Genomic DNA, 15,426 nt, shown 5'->3' with positions numbered 1-15,426 from the left:
GGCGAAAGAGGAACCGCCCAAGCTGTTCTACTTGTGCAACTTCCCAGATTGCATTTTTAAATCAACTGATAGTAGTGTGGTTTGTAGTCACTTTCGGCGTGTTCATGGCAAAAACGAAAGTGTGTGTTGGGAGTGTGGCAACGGTGTTGATGACCATCATCCGTGCCTCACTTTCTTGTGTTCTTGCCCCTTTAAAAAGAACCTTACCAACTATAGGGAGCTGGATAGGCTTCGAGTGAGGACGGCGAAGGATCAGCAGAAGATGTTTGCGGAGGAGCAGTAGCAGAAGAAGTCGGCGAAGAAGTAGAAGAAGTGAATGTATTTACTAACTATTTCTAGTATATAGAAGATTAAGTTTTTGAAACTATGGGTGAGAATCTATATTTTGTTTTGCTCCTGCTTGATGCCTTTTATCTCTTGAAGAACTAGTGAAGGTGAATGTTTTAGATCTAACTATTGATGGTTTCTTGGACTATTGATGTTTTGTGAATAAATTTAGTCGTGCGTTGGGAATGTTCATTGAGATATGAAAGAGAATTTTATCAAGTAATCTTATTGCCAAAGCTGACGAGTATGTAACTAATTGCACAATTGAGTGGGAAGTGCATTCTTGAAGTTGAAAACAATTGTATATGGGATAGTGCTTTTCATTTGGGAGTTATCCAAAATAAATTTATTGACAATATTATATTAAAAATAATCTCATATTTATCGATTTTGAAATGATATGAACCGATGAAATAGTTAATGTAAGATTAAAACTAAAATCATGTATTCGATTTTTTTTTCTTTCAATAATGATTGTGGTTGCCATTATGGGCCTGACTAATATTGGCACGTCTCCAAAGTTTTGCCTCATCCCAATTTCACTCTTATAATTGGTTTTTTAATCATTAAATTCCACATAATTTAATCTTTAAGAGATGGTTAATGATATAACCATTACAATTAGATTTAATAAATGAATATTTGCATCAGAATCTTTTAATTTTACATTATCACATGGTTACATCGTTGAGTAGAACTGAAAATTTTTCATTTACAAATACAAGAAAGAAACTAATTTAATGAGAAATAGTATTGTCAGGTTCTAACCTCAGCATATTACATAAAGATTAAAGACCACTATTCAACACAACATGAAGTTTGTGGCAACACTGAGGTCATTCAAGTTAGACATGATCTGCATCCGTGTCGTACCGATCTGAATAGCACTTCCAAGTTGATCTTCGAGTGCCAGCATCTCGAAACTGCCAAAAAAAGGGCAACTTTTTATTTTGCACATAGAAAAATAGGCTAACGATGTGTGCAAAAGAGTAAGATACGTACTGCACGAGCAGCTCACAATCGACAATGCTGTCAGGACCTGGGCGATGAGCTTTTCCATTCGAAAGGAAGTGTCTGAAAGATCGTGGATTTAGTCCAGCGACATGGCTGACAGAATCTACGAGCTTTTTCTGCAATGACTGCAGACGACGAAAGGTAAGTTCCTCCAGAGGTGCAATGCTGCCTTCCAGGGTACCAAAAAGTAAGGCAAATCGGTTTGTCTTATCAGAGCCAGGCATAGTTCGATCAGCAGATGCGGGAAGAAGCTGCAACCGTAGAAATTATGGGCGCCAACATGAAACTCAGCTCTCGACAGAAGCTTCTGTCCTTTCCAGCTCTCTGATACTTTTGGAGCATAATAGAATATCTATTGTTGCAAAAAAAGGTACCAGTTATCACATATAACCATTTATATATATGAGCATATTACAAAATATTCAGAAAGAGAAAGAAGAAACACTATATTTATACATATAATTTTTAAACTAAGAAGAATATACTTCACTTGCAATTACCAAAATAAAATACACATATAAAATACAGTATTAAATAGAAATCAAAAGGCAACCTAAAAAGGAAAAAACACACTCGAAATGTTTCATTATTTGTTCACAAATGTGCTAACCTGAACATTCTTCTGGTCATCTGAAACAGTGAGGCTGAGTGTGCTTCCATCGATCAAAAACTCAGTTGCTAAACAATCAAGTGACCCAAAATCTTTTGCCAACAGATTGAGTTGAGAGCCCTGCTCTTTCCAACTAAGAAAATATATGCTTTTGTGAATATCGCCGAGAAGAATAAAATTTTTAACCTGCACAAGTTTCATGATTAACAGCAAGTCCAGTAAAAAAGCTTGAAAGTTCATAATAAAGCTACAGTGCTGCATCTCTTTTAGAGTTTTATAAAACCAAACAGGGTATAACAGATTGCAATTAACAAGATAGAAAAGCATTTTAAGTTGAAAGTTAAATATAGATTTCCTAGAAAAACTCGCCCAACCCATAAGCTTTTTCAATTCACGTCTTAACAAAGATGAAAATCTAAGCAATTGACAGAGCATGTCTGCTATCTCAACTGGACAAAGATGCATCAACTGAAAATTTTACACTGGCAACATTCAGCTTCCTTGCAATTGAAATTTGAGGATGTTGGCAACACCATATTCAGTGATAAAATAATCTTGAAAGTATTTAAGATTTTGATGTCCATACTGAACAAGTATGACTAGGATGTTCAGTTGGAAATAAAGCAATTATAAATAGGACAAGTCATGCCTTCTGTAACCATTAACCTACCTCTCTCTACATAGCAAAATGCACATGATAGAATTGCTTGGACCAAAGCATAGATTGAAGAGCAAGTGAGATTTGTTTCCAGATAATTATGAGTTCACTGTTTATGCATCTATATCCGTCCTCGGGTCAAGGAGCAAAGATATATACACATGTTTCATGTAGAATAAAGAGGGGCTTACGATGTTTAAGCTCATGACATAGAGAGGTGAAACATCATGAAAGGCAACACCGTTCAACTCAGAGCCTGTCCATTTGTGCAGAATAATTTTAGGACCTGAAGCAAGTAGTAAATGGCCTCGAAGTGATGCAAGAGCTGATATAGCACCCTTCAACTCCTTGGAATAGACTTCTGTAACATGAAAAGACTAGGATAAAGTTAAGCATTGAATTATTAAAAATATAAAGGGAAAGATCAGACACAATATGACTGGTTGAAACTCTGGAATAAGTCTCATACAACTCTCATATTAGTTAAAAGAGTCCAAAGTAAAACATCAAGCTACCTTCACCTGTATATTGTCTGAGATTCTTTCAACAGAATATAAAAGAATGCGTCCTCTTGCTGCAACATCCTCTCCTTGTACATAAGCAGTTCCAATTGCCAAAAGTGTCTCATTTCTTTGTGCAGTGGTGTTATGAGAGTACATAAACACAACAGGGACTATGGAAATTCCACAGATATCTGACCATCTTCATAAAGAAAATGGCAAAACCAGATAGCATGGGGGAAAAATGGAGAAAACAACAATGTCAAATGTCCAATGAAGCAGCAAAATATGTGAAGTTGAGCTTACAAATAACGTCACCACTCGCACAGTAAGAGCGTGTTCAGAAGTTTGCATAGGAATAGTAGCCCTAGTCTGCCAGGGGCCATTTATTTTCTCTGGTTCCATAATCCGAACCTCAAATTCTTCCATGGGATATGTCCCCTCCATATTAATATTATCATGCTCAAACTGATTTCCGACTTCTTGATCAACAAGAGATGAGATCACTTGATTAAGTGGCTTGAGCACCTACATGAAAATTCAAAAGAATGGTTAGTTAACCCAGCTTTAACTTTATATCTTATTATCATTTGGTAATCGCAACATGGAGAGGCAGAATTGGGTCACGTAAGTACTCATGGAAACAGACTTCAATATTCGATAAGTTGCTGATGGAAACTATATACGAAACTGATTGCTGATACACTAGAGAAAAAGACTGCATGATAGAGATTGCCCTTACTGGAACAGAAACTATAACAGGGTAAAGTTCTTCTCTGCAAAATAGGTAACTTGATGTGGAGTCCCCTTCAGCCCAATCTGCCAGCACTCCCAATAGCTAATGGTGAGAGAGCAAAGGCACCCATACAAAACACAAAGAAAAGCAACTCACATGAGCAAATTAGACACATATGACCAATAGCATACAAATTGACTTGTGGAGAAGAGAAAATCGAGAACTGATGGACATGCACCTTTTGTACAGGCCAATAATTGTCATATGATAAAGCTGGAAGCTGGCATATTTTCAGAGCACCCTGAAAAAAGGAAGATTATATATTGCTCGTTGACATAGCAAACAAGGTTCCAGCAGAATTACATAATTAGAAAGCTAACCTCTGAAGTTATACATATAAACCCATGGTTGCAGTTAACATTGTGAAGAACGGTGAAGGCTACTATAGGTCCATCACACCCCTTAAACAGAAAATGGTAAGAGTGATTAATGAGCTCATTAATTACTGGAAAACTGGAATATGAATATTCTAGTATTACAACAAAATGCTATAAGAATAGTAGCATAGTAATTGAATTAAACTAACCTGTGGGTGCATCCGAAGCCGCTCTCGAAACATCATAAACCACATTGGCCTTGAGCCAGAAAGAAAAAAACCTTGTAGACCACCAACATTCTTGAAAACAGTGATGGGTTGTGAGCAGACTCCAGATGGTGTCTCTTCTTTTGCATATGTGTCCAAGGGGACACGAACGAATCGTAAATTTTTAAGCCTAGATGCATTCGTATTGCTAAGATTAACGGAGTTCTGAGAAGAAACGACACCCTCAGTCTTGGAAGTATTATCTGAAACTTCATAAATGTAAGCATGATAACAAAGAATGGTCCCATCAGACAATATTCCTAAAAGGAATGGCCGGTTATGCTCTGAATCCCATCTCTGCATAGACAGCTCAACCACCTTTATATTATGAGTGGCCTCTTTTCTGATTTGTCCAATATCTTCAGAACATTTGTCTGTGAGGTTTATATGATTATTCGCTGCGCCATGGAAAAAATGTATCTAAGATGTGGCTCCTTCCAGATACAAATTTATCGACCAAGAAAACACTGTTAAAGTTAGGTACATCAAATATCTCCAGATCTCCATTGCCATAGCATAGAACGCAGTGCACGTCACCATGATCATGTGTTGAACCATCAGCCCCATCGATAGCCTCACCAATCCCAGTAGAAAGCCAGGCATCAGTACTTGTCTTACGAATCCATGGTTCAGGACCTTTATCAAGATAGAGAGTGCAAGCTAATACCAACTTATCAGAGTTTTCAGATGCTGGTGGATTGATGACTGAAACAGAGCAGGTATATGGATCTGGGAAAAAGAATCATCAACCAACATGTCAGGAAAGGTTAAGTATACCATATGACGCTTGGAAATAAGAAAAAAATATGTGTTGTATCCATAAATGTCTCTCTGAAAAACAAAACATACATGTATATAGATTGTAGACTAGAATGTTAGGTCTGCAAGATTGATCTCCAAGGGATATAAATTTAATTCCATTTTGTATATTTAAATAGAAATAAAGATTCTTGAAAGCAAAGTACATACAGCGAACACAGCCAAGTAATTGCAACTCTATAAACTTTGTCCAGACATACCTCCAACAAGAAGCTGAATGCTTCCATCATTCATTCTCAACAACACATAAGGATCAGCTATGGAAACTGAGGACACAGTTGCCCCATCAGAAGCTGCATTCATCTCTGTATTGGAAGATTTTAAGCTCAAATCTTGAGTCATAAAAGCACCATCAAGTATCCGAGCACCACGAGCAAATACTTGAATAACTCGACGTCTGTTTGAATATTAGCATGAAACATAGTCACTTATTAGAATTTCCATCAAGGTATTGTGCTAAGATAACTTTTTCTACATAAGCAGGAATCCATGCATTCAACAGCTAGGAAAGATTTTCAAACTAATGTCACAGAAATGTTTGATGCACCAAGGTGCCAAAACACTCTCCCTATCATAATCTTATAAAGAAGAGAACTTCTCACCATCAAATCTCCTAATAAAGCATATTTGTGTGCTGTTAAAAAACAGCTGACAATAAGTAATTTGAACCCCATGCATAATTTAGTCTTTAGCAGAACCATTTTTCACCTCCTTCCAGAAAAGGACTAATTTCTTCCAGAACCTCCAACCCCCTCCCAATAACACATGCGCGCACACACATACCAGAAAGATGTTATATGATGGTTTATCGGTAGACTAAGAAACACACCTTCCAAATAAATTTCCTGCAGCAACTGTAGTTCCTTGGACGTAATAGTCCACATTTTCAGTTACCTCCTCAAGATTATTAGCAGTTTGCAATACCTGTAGAGTAAAACAAGAACAGAATACAACTGTAAGAAAATAACAGGTCAAGGCATTAAGAGTTTTATACAACAGATAGTGATTAATTTCCAAATGTTATCTTCTTCGGAAGGAAAAGGTGAACAACAGCATACCATTGTACGATTTTCCAAACTAATAATTAAGTATGCATGATATTCATCCTCGTCAGCTACTCCTTTAGAGGAGTCACTGCGCAAATTCTTGTGGTAGACAGTCCAAATTCATTTGCAACCAGGTAATGATTCCTTCAGAAACAAGGTATAAACAAATCATGAAACAATCAAGGAAAAACTAAAATTCTCTTAAAGCTTTACATTCTGCGAAGAAGAAAGTTAGAAGCTCTCAATATTACTCAGCCTTAATTTAATTATACAACTTATACACAAGACATTATGTATAGTACCCTAATAGAAAATGCTATACATCAAAATATAGTTCGCAACGATGTATGGAGACCAAATACACATGGGGGCATTTGTAATATTTAAGACCCTACAAAAAGGACAATTTCAAAGTGTAGATCAAACATTTTATTTATTTATTTTGCATTTTCTTTATATACTCCCTCCGTTTTTTAAAATAGCAACCATTTCCATTTTGGGCCGTTCCTTAAAAATAGAAACTTTAGAATCTTTCTATTTTAGGACATGGACCCCACAATCCACTAACTCTACTTTCGCTACTTTTTCTCTTCCTCTCTCTTACTTTACTCATTTTTCTTTTCCTCTCTCTTACTTTACCAATTTTTCTCACTTACTGTACCAATTGTGCATTAAAACCCGTGCCGTTTCAAATGTTTCTATTTTTTGAATGAGGGAGTATATGTTTTCTGGGAAGATAAGGAATAGTATTAATCTAGCTAAAAAAACAAACGGGCTTGGTCTGATTGACATCCCAACTACTAAGTTCCAATGTCAAAATAGAAATTTGACATTCACGGATTCTAAGAAGAGATATTCTTATGTTTTTTATCTTAATTTGACAGTTTTCCACAAGTGTGTAGTCTAATAGTTTTACCAATAGAAAACTAAGTTTATATAACTGAAGGCATCGCATGACAAGCTAACAATGTAAGAATAACCACAACTTACATGATTTTTTACTTTTCATTTTCTGTTCTAAAAACATACTGACTTATTCACAGATAATTCATTCATATTTACTACTAGACATTAGAAAAATCATGTGTAGGACAGTAGGGTTAAACATCTTCCAGAATTATACAAGAAGCACAGCAATAACCAGATATTTAAAAAGCCCATGTAGTGAGTAAAAGGAGGCGTACACACTTGAGTTATTGTATCTGGGCGGATTGATTTTTGAAGTACTGTGAGAGCACCATTTTTTCCATGGCCAGAGCAGCATACCTAGATAGGGGATGCATACATAATTTGTATATCAGATAACAAAGGACTATAAATGTCTGAACAATGAAGGACAATTTAATAAATAAGGACAACACTTTTAGCAATGCATTGGTTACCAACTGATAAGCCAACTTAAACTGAAGAATGAAGCTACAACTAACCAGTTCATAATTACTTTGCTTCGCAACTCCTGTAGCATTTGGATCACCATTAATTCTCAAACCATAAGAGAAATCCTTTAGTGGACCAATATTAAGCAATGAATCCCGTACAGCAAAGGTAAAGTTTTTCTGCAAAAACCAAATAACCAACTCATCTCTTAAAAAATAGAAAATTCTAAAATACTTATATTTCAGTATTAATGCATTAAAATCAAATGTCAATTCAGCAGCTTAGAATGAAATTTATCAGCATACTATGCGAGATCTGACATGACATCCAATCAAGTTCATCAAGGTCAAATTGCAACAGAAACAGAACCCAAGATACGATAGGAAACCATAGGATATCATCTAGTTAATTCATATGACTTCACATTCGAGATGAGTACAACCTCAAGTCCATAAACATAATATCGCTGTTCTAAAATTAAAATTGCGCTTCAGTAAGAAACTAAGATGCAAAGTTCAAAGCAGCTAGAATTTTAAAAGGCTTGTCAATGTTTCGAATTTATCAGTACTAGGGGAGAATGTGAAGAAAACCTTATGGTCCCAAACTTACAATGAGAGATCCAACAATAAACGCAAGTCAAGGTGGTCTGGTGAAGTTTAGTTGTTACATTCATCCTCAAAGCAATTGTTGAGCCTTCTGATTGAAATCTTTGATAGATAAATTATAAATATTGGCCGTATTCAAAGCAATGTATATTTATAGGCTCTCTGTTGAGAAGATTCTCAGAATCTGCTTAAAGCATTTTCCCAAACAAAATTCAAGCTCATGAAGAGAGGCTGATGTTATATAGAGCACCATCAACTATAAAAACAAACATCACAGATAGGCTGAAGAAGCATCTTCTACGATCCTAATGAAGCACTATTGTCAGGTTGTCACAAACTTTAATCATTTCTCCAGCAGAGAATAAATGACAACCTTGATATCAAAGCAATATATGATACGTATAGAATTTTCTTGATGCTAAAACAATTAAAAATTTAAGGTTAGTTTTAAGAAAAAACAGGCCAGTTCTCTTTGAGCGTAGTTCTACTTCACATTAAAAAAATCATAATAAAATTAACACAATGGAGCTCAGCAAAGAATGCAGATCATGGTTTAACCTGAGCTATTTGCGCATTGTTTGGGCCTGTGCCATAGAATGTAAGTTCCTCGCTAGTAATCAAATCCTGCAATGCATCAGAAGGAGATCTCCGCAGTCTCTTCATTGAAGAGGCATCACTTTCAATATCCCCAACCTAGAGAAAAGGAGAACATGCACAGCCCATGTTGAGTTAACCGTGCCTTAAGATACATAAAAAGAACTAGAGACTTCCAAACCCCATGGCTAATATTATGCCAGCACTTACAGATCCCGCATTTCAAGATCAAGTCTTATTTTAAGAAAGCACACTTGAAATATACTCATCCTGAGTTCTAACAGTCAAAATGACAAACCTCTTCCTTTACACCAGGACTTAGTGTTGGAGCTCCAATTCCAGAATAGTACTGTACAAGCAGACTATCACCCAACCGACTGCCCAAAAAGAAAAACGAGCTTCCAATGGTAGTAATGTCCTACAAAAAATCAAGTTCAATTGATGAAAAATCTATCATTGCAGATGTTCATCAGGTAATGTGCAATAACATGAACTTAATGTGGCTGACCGATGTAAGGACTGAAGCTCTTGACTTCATCAGTTCAAGCCTCTGAACAACTCTGCAGAATTGAATAGGACAGCATATCAAATATACAGTATATGACTACATAAGTAATGTCACCGGCCTAGTTTTTACACAATCAAAGGCAAGCCAACAATGCATAGCCCAGGCATATTTATACATCATATTCTACACTTGAAGCTTAAGTATCTCATTTTTGCATACTCTCAACCAAAATGATAACACATCACTAGGAAGTCTTTCAAACCAGATCTGCAGAGGTTTAATCTGGCAATATTTGAAAAGCTATAAACATAACATAAAGAAATTTCCAGATATTCCCAGTAACACGCTCTACCAACAGATCATAAGATAAAATTGTTGAGCCAGATAAGTCAGCAAAAGAATATTCTAAACACCCATGTCAGAAACAGAATATGTAAAATTAGATGCAAGGGTTGACTTAGTTAAACAAAATGAATACAGCACTTCCGTATGTCTCCAATAGGAGAACCAAGTGAGAGTAATAAATCGCCAACCTCCCATCATAAACAAGAGTAAGCAAAAGCAGCTCCCCAGATTTAGAGAAGAACACAGCAACATCATTAGTTAACCATGTCGCAGTGGCGGCAACAAGCTCCGTAGTAAATCCAGACCTAGGCATCTCTTGACTGAAAGAGGAGTGCATATACATTAGAAATAATGCAACTTCTTAGTAATAAAGGCTAGGTGGAGATATCAAACATTCTAATCAAAGTTATTAACAGTAAGTACTATGTTTACAAATATCACCTTTAAAACCAGCAAACCTATATGTACAATAAGTAGTTTTTTCAGGAACGGGACGGAAGAACAATGTATAACCTATCCTAAAAGGTGGCACCGTGCTTTGTGATGCACTTATTCCTAATGTAAATCATTATAAGAGGCAAAGTCAGCAATGAACCAATAGTTAGTCTAATAATACATGCACGGTCTAACTTAAAAAACTAGTAGATTATATTGAATGGTAATACATCCTTCTCCACATATTATAGAGAAAAGAAGGGGCAGAAAGAAATAGTGAAACAGAAATTTCACCTTCCATCTGCGGGAACAGCAAAATTGTTCAACCCCAAGTGACATGAAGCAGACTGACCAATTAAGCATCATCAGATATAGAGCAGGACAAAAAGGATGGAAAAGCAGGTGATACCGAAGATGCAATGCCAAAAAGAGCAAACCTGGCTATGATAATGAATTGTATTCGCACCAATTACAAGAACTCCACCAATAGGTGAAGGAACTGCAAGAAGCTTGTATGCATCATGAGGGAGATTCTGAAAATCATATAGAAAAATATAGTAATTAGTTCAGATTAACATTGGTTGGATATTAGAGGGTGGTTAGCTTTAAGCTAGTGTACAAACTCCAACGTTCTTCCTTTGTAATCTATCAATGCCTAAGACAGGTACAAATAGAAGATAACTGAGGCATCATAATGAAGGCTTTCTCAACGATGGATGTAGGTCATAAAGTAAACCTCTAGCACCACAAAAATATGCTATATTAACATTAGCACGTAGAGAAAAAATATTCCTAAGACATGACATGATAAGCTCTTAATATAGTTGGAACAATTACATGAGACCCTATAAGTAAAATAAGAGGATCAAATTTTAAAACACTGACCATGGCTGACCATATGAGCGGATGCTGCTTTAATGTTGTATTGACGCTGAGTGCTGAAACCATACAAGTGTGATGTTTCCAAGCAACCCGACCCGCCCATGTAAGCTCATGTTCATGAAGAATTACCACAACAGGCTCAATATAACCTGAAAAATAGCTTTTAATCATTCAAAAAAGGAGTTGCTGTGAATTGGCTGAGGTTCATAATGAAATGAAGTTGCTGAGAAAAGATATACGAACAGATCACAAATTAGTTGCCTGAATCTTAGAGAAATATAATCAGGATAGTAAGGACCTAAAAGCAAAAACAAAAGATTAAATAAAACCACTGATTAGACCAAGCAATGGCTACAAGTAAGACTTCTTTCACAGCAAATCAGAAGAGTCCTCTTATTAGAGACCTTTGGTGTACCCAAAAAAATTATGAAGTTGAATTGAGAATTTAATCATTTATTATAAATTGATTACCACTTAGTTGCTGGCGGTCAAGAGTGTCTCACTGAGTTGGAGTTGTCTATAACTGCACTCTCACTTAGTTTAATCCACAACCACATTAAATTATAACTTATAAATTTTAACTGAAGAAGGTCAAAATCTGGTAACTACAACCTTAAAGCATAAAACAGATTTTTCCTTTATCACTAGCATCAAATTATCCAAATTAGAGAAGATTTTGACAATTCCACCTACTCAGAGGAAAATATACAGAAAAGATCTATGTCGTAGACTTCCCAAACTAGTTTTTTTGCCATGTAACCAATAAGCTCAACTTAAACTTGAGATAAAAGGAGCGGCAATGATGAGAAAGTCAATAGAACCAAACAAGTAATAGTCAGTCTCTGCCTTTTAGAAAACGACACTTGATAGAATTGAATAATGCAGTCATTTTAGAAATCAAAGCTATCAAACCAAGCATATATTGGGAAACCTATAACTTGGAAAGATAAAGATCAGATTAGCACCCAATTAAAAATACAGAACAGAAAAAAAAAATCATCATAAGCCCTTTTCAAAATCAGCAATTAAACATCGGCAGTTACAAGAAAGGAAATTTGTGTGCTGTAGCCCATAAGAAAGTGCTGATTCTCAATCTGGTTCTGGTGCATGCTTTTTATTGACTATTCTGAAGTATACAATCAAAACTTTCCACTGAAGTATGGGTAAGGAAATTACAATGATTAGGAAATCTATAGCGACAAAAAGCACACACAAATATTTGAGAATATATACTTAGCCATATTGGATTTTCTGAACCACCCTTTATTAAAAAGGGATGCCAAAAAAAAACAAATCAGAATCCTTACCATGGATGAGAATACTTACCATGGATGAAGATGAAATCTTTAACATGCTTCATATCAAGATCTTGTAAGCCACAAATATACGATGATTCAATTCGAGATGCAGCAGCTGCCCTGAAAGTACTGTCCTCTGCAGGTGCAGTTAAACCAGTGCTAGCCTAACATCACGTTTCACAATTGAATTTACAATTAAAAAAAATGATATAAGCAGTTACTACTTGAAAGCAGCATGATCCACATGGCTCAAACATTCATCATCCTCAACATTCGAAATAGTTCATGATACAATATGGAGTAAATATCTAGTAGTAGCAATAGAAATATATATCGTGTTCCTAGTAATCAAAATATTCATATCAAAAGAACTGTAACAGAGTAAAGATAGATCAGTTACAAAACCTCAGCTGCTTTGAGGACTATCATTTGTAATCCATATGCAAGCACCGCAGCACACCTCCCCAATGGATCAACTTTCACTAGTGGGCCTCTTGGGAAAAATTCTCTGCCTCTTCTCAAGTGAACCCAATCAGAACCCTCAAAACAATGCATGGAACTGAAAGAGAAGAAGTAAAAGTATCTATAAGTAAATTACCACCAAACAGCATTCTCATGATAGTTCGTGTCGAGGCATACTAGTAACAACAGACATTCATTCTATTTGCAACTTACAATCAGAAATTACTCTCCACAGCTTCAGGTTTGTTATGTAGGCAGTTTGAGTTCACAAGTTCATGTTGAAGAAATATAGCAACATATATAAATAAAAATAAATCAAAGACCTATTTTTCCTGTCACAAATAATGTAAAGAGCTACTTATATATGCATATGACTATATGAGTGCCACCAATAGCACCATAGAACGCGTTGTGTTCCTTCAACGTGTGGGAAAGGAATTTGCAATAATAAGGTTACATCACACCTGGTTCGTAGCCCATATATTGATTCATCAAACTCCAAAACTAATATTTTTGCATCTCGAAAAGTCAATATAATAGAGTCTCTCCTCTTTCCACCATCAGTAGCTCCATTTGGTAACACCCCCAATGACTCCACATTACCATGCAACCTACACGGCATTAAACAAAATCGAATTAGCATCTGAAATAACAAATAATACTGTTTTTCCATTGTAACAAATTACTTGAGGAAACTGACACTCATTCTTAAAAATTGTGGGTGCAACAAAAAAATCATTGCTAATATTAACAAAATTTACTCCAGTAGATAGCTACATATTAATCCGAATTCCAAAACTAGGTTAAAATACTGAGTATGATAATGATGATGATGTTATGTAAGCTCAACCACAACCCCACTACTTTCTTAATACAATCTTAAACAATGTGAAAGACAATAAGTAATAGAACACAAAATAAGTAATCATGATGGTGCATTTGTTGCATTTGATGAATTTAGCTTCATATTAAGACTCTATCATGCAGAGTGGGAGAGCTAGTAACATTGTTGGAAACAAAAATTTCGTAATTTTACCTACGAACATTCAAACATTTCCAACAAATTTCAACTAATTACTCCAATCATCAATTTGAACACATATAATATTAACTAATTAAAAACAAAGTATAGCTATGCAAGCCATCAAACCAAGCTGAAAACTAAAATCAAGAGGACAATTTCTCAATACAACATGCCCTGCAATACAGTATTTTCCTGGAGCATCCTCCTAGCCAAAAAGTGCGACAAAGCTTTTCAACATTGCACAGCTGAATTATTTACGACAAAGAAAAGGCATAATTCAAGTAAATACTAGATATAGGAAAAGAAGAAACCTATAATGGCAAACGAGCTCAAGTGAGGCACCGGAAATGCCAGCTAAGACGGCTCCACCACCCTTGGGCTCGGCAGCAGCTTTGTGAGCTAAGGACGGAGAAGCCTCTTCCTGAATTCTTACAATGTAAACTTCAAGAACGTTGGCGGCAGCAGTAATGAGGTTGGGAACCCTAAAAAAAATTAATTAATTAAATGTAAATTTAAAAGAGAGAAAGAATAAAATATTGATTAGAATAGAACAATTTAAAATATCTAATACAAACAAAACAACCACACTTTAATGACATACTAAAACACCATCAATACAAATTAATTAGTGACAATTTATATTCAACAAAATAAAAGTTCACAAGAAAAAAAATATCAAAAAGAATGAATATACATAAATGAGAATAAATTCACGTGATAACAACAAAAAAATAGTTCATAAATTTTAAAAATTGTCCTTGTAAATGACATTAACACTAAAATCACAAGTGTTATCAACATTATTATTACAAGCTAAAATCTTCCAATATTTAGGGCTCATAATTCTTGATACATAAATATTTAGTTGTGTGTGGATAAAGATGAATACTTAAAAAAAATAATTAAACATGATAACCAATTGATCTTCACTTTTGCTAATGGTATTACATCATTGTTGAGTTTGAATGACAATTTTGGAATACAGAGTATTAAAAATATTCTTGGTGGAATCAAGACTTATACTACATATTAGCCTAAATATTTCAAAACATGTATATTAATTATTAATTGGATACCATTACCCAGTCATCCCCTTAAAAACCTAATAAAAACGCAACCAAAAATCACAGAAGGGTTTGCCAAAGTCACAGAAGGGCAACACCGCAATTTGGGTGATCATCGATCGACTAACTAAGAGCGCGCACTTTTTACCAATTCGAGTTACTTATGGCGCGGATAAGTTAGCTAATCTCTACGTGAATGAGATTGTGCGATTGCATGGAGTGCCAAAGACCATTGTGTCAGACCGCGATACGAAGTTCACATCAAAGTCTTGGATGAGTTTGCAACGAGAATTGGGCACGCAACTGAACTTCAGCACTGCTTATCACCCGCAATCGGACGAGCAATCAGAGAGGACGATTCAGACACTTGAGGATATGTTGCGAGCCGTTGTCTTAGATCGAGAGAAAAGTTGGGAAACTGTTCTACCGTTGGTTGAATTCGCCTACAACAATAGCTATCAAGCGACGATCGATATGGC

At 35.6% G+C, this 15,426-nt stretch overlaps 1 pseudogene; it reads right to left on the bottom strand.

Moving 5' to 3' along the window:
* Positions 1-953: 953 nt before the first annotated feature.
* On the bottom strand, positions 954-14,973 carry LOC121804349 (annotated as a pseudogene).
* Positions 14,974-15,426: the final 453 nt, after the last annotated feature.

Source organism: Salvia splendens, chromosome 5, assembly GCF_004379255.2.
Source record: "Salvia splendens isolate huo1 chromosome 5, SspV2, whole genome shotgun sequence".
NCBI lineage: Eukaryota > Viridiplantae > Streptophyta > Magnoliopsida > Lamiales > Lamiaceae > Salvia > Salvia splendens.
This window is presented reverse-complemented; position numbering and strand designations above follow the sequence as displayed.